The following is a 5,223-nucleotide window of genomic DNA, read 5'->3' on the forward strand; positions in this document are numbered from 1 at the left end:
GCATGATGCTGAGTGGCACAATGAGTATAGTGATGGTGAGTTTGCCAAATTCCAGAAACTTGTGCGAGACTCGAAGACACTATTTTATCCTGGCTGTAAGGAGAAATGCATGTTGTTGTTTGCGGTGCTTATGCTTCTGCAATTGAAGGCAACCCATCGTTGGTCTGATAGGAGTTTCAAAGCATTGTTGCATTTGCTAAGGGACATGCTACGAGAGGGTAACAAGGTGCCTAAGACCATATACGACGCGAAGAAGTTAATTTGTCCTTTGAGATTAGAAATAGAAAAAAATGCATGCATGTAAGGAGGATTATGTCCTATTTCGTGGAGAGTATGCAGACTTGGATCAATGTCATATTTGTGAAACCCATCGATACAAGCGCAGAAATGACGGTAGCGACATGGAGGAAGGCAGCAAGAGAAAAGAGCCTCCTAGAAAGGTGGTGTGGTATTTCCATGTAATTCTCCATTTAAAATGTTTTTTCGCGAACACAAAGGAGTCACAATTGCTGCGGTGGCACAAGGAGGGTCGTAAGAACGACACAATCATACAACACCCCACATATTATGCTCGGTGGCGAACCATTAATTCCACATTTTGTTGGTTCATTGAAGAACTAAGAAATATTAGGTTTGCTATGAGCACAGATGACATGAATCCATTCGGTAATATGAGTATCTCACATAACACATAGCCTATTTTACTATCTATCTACAACCTTCCACCTTAGCTTTGTAAAAAACGGAAATATATTATGTTGTCAACCTTAATTCCTGGTCTGAGGTAACCTAGCAATGACATCGATGTGTACCTTAGGCCTTTGGTGGATGATCTTAAAATACTCTAGTCTAAAGGCATTGAGGTTTGGGATCAATATAAGAGAGAATACTTCACCTTACATTCCATGTTGTTCATCACTATTAATGATCTACCGGCACTTCGTAACTTGTCAGGGTAGAGTAAAAGAAAAGGTGAAGCTTGCCTCTAATGCTTAGATGACATTGAGAATATGTGTTTGAACGAGTCAAAGAAAATAGTATACCTATAACATCGATGTTTCCTTCTCGCGAACCACCCGTACCAGATAATGAAGTCTCAGTTTGATAGCACAAGGGAGAAAATGTCACTTTCAAGATATTTCAGCAAGCAAGATGTCTATGATCAGGTTAAGAATATCAATGTTGTCCTTGGCAAGAGAAAACAATCCTCCAAGAGTGATGAAAATGGAATGTTGAACAAGAAACCAATTCTCTAGGAGCTTGATTATTAGAAATACTTAGACGTTCGCCACTCTATTGACCTCATACACGTAGAGAAGAATATCTATGATAGTCTCGTCGGTACAATGCTCACCATGAATGGGAAAGCAAAGGATCATGAAAATGCACGAGTTGACCTTGAAGAAATGAGCTTAAGGCCGGAGCTTTGTTCCAAGGATACGATAAAGGAAAATTCCTACCACCATCTTGCATCACCCTATCTAAGAAGGAGAAAAAAATAATTTTGCGAGTTCTTGCACGGTGTGAAAGTTCCCTCTGGTTACGCGTCCAACATTAGAAGACTTGTTTTGGTGAAAGAGCTGAAAATGGTTGGCAGCATGAAGACTCATGATTGCCATGTGATGTTGAGGCAGATGATTGCGGTGGAATTAGAAACATGTTGTCAATTGGTGTTTGAGAGGCTATCATGAGCCTGTATTTTTTTCTTGAATGCAATTGGTTAGAAGGTACTCAATCCGGAAGCACTAGTCGAGCTAGAAAAAAGACACTTCGAGATGTATTTCCTACATATGTTCCATTATTCCATATGTTGTTATAAACAACAAGTTCATGATGGCTAAAACTAAATTTATAAGAAAATCCTAAAAGTGAACCCAGTTTGTGTAACCTATGTCTCCTATTTGGGAGTGTTTGATTATATGACTTGGCAACTTGTCATATTTATAAGAAGATGCTCTCGAATTGTCCGCGAACTTTGGACAGTTCGAGGACCTGTGGCCCGAGAAGTAGGTTTTTGTGCTCTTGTATGGTTCTAGAGAGAATTTTGGTGGCATGTCCCTGTTGTTCTCTGGATACACACACTCTTGGCTCATTGTTGAGACGTGTATTTAGAGAATAGCGGGAAGATGTAGCCGAAATTTTCTCTAGAACCGTGCAAGAGCATAGAAACCTACTCGGGCCACATATCCTCGAATGGGATTATGACATATATCTTTGCGTATGTAGAAATTAGTTAGGATCCTTTGCCATAGATAAGAAATATGTCATATTTTTATAGGAAAATCCTAAAAGTGAATATAGTTACTAATACTAATACAATTGTATCTACATATTCTTATCTATTAGATGTCTGCCAACGAGTCTTTATCGGGATGCTCTGACGAAAGACATGCTCCCAGTCAGACATATGCGCAACCAGGTCCCAGTGGAGCAATAATATGAAGACCAAGGCCACAAACAAAGTGACCGACGGACAAGATTACCATTACAGAAATTGATGATGACAGCATGCCTATGGAGAAGAAGGCCCTACAGAAGTTGCGGAAGCTCGCAAGCCTTAATGCTCGGGAGAGGGTGCCATTGACCCTTCCAAAGTTCAATGACCTCATTGTGGCTCAAAAGAACGCCTTGTTTAATGATGGCATCAATATGTTTTTGGAGTTCCCAGAGAACATGAAGGCAAAGGATTTCAGGGCTGCTACGAAAATGATCGCCAAACTTTGGAGAAGTCACAAGAGCAAGCTTGTGAACAAGTATATGGCAAAGGGGTTGGAGCCCTTCATGAAGTACCCATATATGAAAAGGGAGGATTGGGAAGCATTTGTTGCATTGAAGAGCTCAGATGCATTCGAAAATGAGAGTTCAGCAAAGAAGTAGCTTCGGGCAAAGAACAAGCAGAACCACAATCTAGGCACAATCGGATACGTGTGGAAAAGGAGAAATGGCAGGTGGAGGATGAAAAGTTAGCCAACAAAGTCTGCAAAAATCCTTGGATGCAATTCGCAGGACGATCACAATCATATTTGCGAGCGAGGGTTAAGCTGCTAGATAGTGGAGAAATCACCTTCAAATCCAGCAAAACTGAGGGAGTCACTGAAAAGGTAAAATAAATAGCAACCCAATCCTCCGAAGGTTTATTCACCGGGGTCAAGGAACATGACAAGCTCTCCACTATGCTGGGAAACCCTAAGCACCCAGGTCGCATTCGAGGTGTGTCCAGTTCCTAGGGCTGTAAGTTAGGCTTCCTCGAACACATCGGGATATACAAGAAGAGGAAGAGGTTGGGTGCAATCAATGTCCAAGCATTGAGCCAGTCAATCACAGAGAGTGTTTATCAAGACCTCCTGCAAAGGTTTGGGACACAAGGAGTCATAATTCCTAGTGCACCAGCAGGTGATAGCCCTATTGCTAAAAGAGTAGTCAAACCTCTAGAGAGGTCGAACAACCTGTCTTCTCTCCATCCATGGAGTTGGATACTATAAACCTTCTCAATGTGCCCATGTCATGCTCGCTTGTCATAAGACCCGGTGGCTACCAAATTGAGGTTGCAAAGGGTCAGGTGCATCCAAAGGTTCAGGTGTTACATACAGTCTTGATACGTCCTGGCTATGCCGTGGTATTCGTGGATTTGTACATGCCAATGCCATGGGCATAGATTTTCCCGTCCCACCCACTCCCCAATGATAAGATCCAAAAACTGGGTCAAGCTCATCTTCAAAAGATCCAATGGAAGAGCGGGGCCATCTTGGTGCACACGGAACCATCTATGAGCGATCGGCCTGGACGTTCAAGCGCACCGAGTTTCCTACCCCAACATTAGCCTCAAGATGAGCCAACTGCGTCGCCTTTGCCCACTTCGATATCTCCAACTAGGCAACCTAAGGGCAACCTAGAGAAGAAGAAGAAGTCCAAGCCAGGGTCTAAGAAACAACTACCAAAGAAGTCCACCTCCTCTAGTAAGGGAACTAGAAGCGCGAGATAGGAGCAGCTTGGATTAAGGCTAAGCCAATTCCAGCTTAGGAAGCCCTTGCTACTGGCATATCCAATTCAGAGGGCGGGACAACATTGTGTTGAATTGCATAATTACTACCTGCAAGGTTGTAGAGCGAAGAAGACTTCCGTTGCCGTCCAGTACCAAAATCATCACTTCTTGAATGGGGATGGCTATATCATTGTGGGCTTCAACGACTTATATGAACTGTTTAACCTTGATGGCCTGGATGTGGGGTTATTACTCTGCTTTACATTGTAAGCTATTTCAAACTAGACATTCATTAATTATTACCACTAATTCTCCAATCTAACTAACTTCTTATTTGTAGAGACTTGGTGCAAGAAACGAGGAAGAAGGAGCCCTTTGGATTCCTTGACCCCTAAATTATGATGATTTCTATGATGGAATACGAAAGAGAATTCATTGTGGGATATGTGGCTAGGGCAATGAGCCACTTTTCGAAGAAGGACTACCTAATGGCCACCCACAACACGGGTGGTCATTGGATCTTACTAGCCATTGTCTCTAAGTGGAACTTAGTCTGGTACCTCGATTCATCAAGACCAGTAGGACCTAACGATGAACGGGGAGAATGTGACTACACTTTGGTCAAACAAATTCTTGACAAGTAAGTTATTCATGACTTTGGTTACATATTGAACTTTTCAAAAATTTTCCAAATGTTGACTAATGGATCCCTCTTCGCATGTAGTGCTTTTGACAGGTATATGCACTGTGATCCAAAGTATGATCCAAAGGAGCCTTGCACACTAACATATAAGACCGCCTTCACGGTAAGTGCTAAGTTACAAACACCACACTACTACCTTTTTTCCCTCTCTAGTGCCACCAACAACCACTGGACAATGCATGCGGCTTCTACATTGCACATCACACGGTGCTAACCATGGTAGCAAAGGATATGAAATCCCTAGATGTGAGATAACTGCATAGTCTTTTCATAATTGTTTTCATTCATTACTAATATCCGATGATAAAATAATTTTGCTCATACTAATTGCATACTTTTCCATAACTACTTTCATTCATCAGGAATTCAGCTTACCAGACGGCAACATCGAGGAGTCTGTACTCTTCAACATTTGAGGACGGATCGCCTCGTTCATAATGACCGAAGTCATCTATTCGAAAGGCGAGTTCCATTGTAGAGAGATAGCACACTGACTTATGTAATTTTTGGTTCCATTTTTGACTTACGTAATTTCTAA

The sequence above is a fragment of the Phragmites australis genome, chromosome 6 (assembly GCF_958298935.1).
Source record: "Phragmites australis chromosome 6, lpPhrAust1.1, whole genome shotgun sequence".
Classification (NCBI taxonomy): Eukaryota; Viridiplantae; Streptophyta; class Magnoliopsida; order Poales; family Poaceae; genus Phragmites; species Phragmites australis.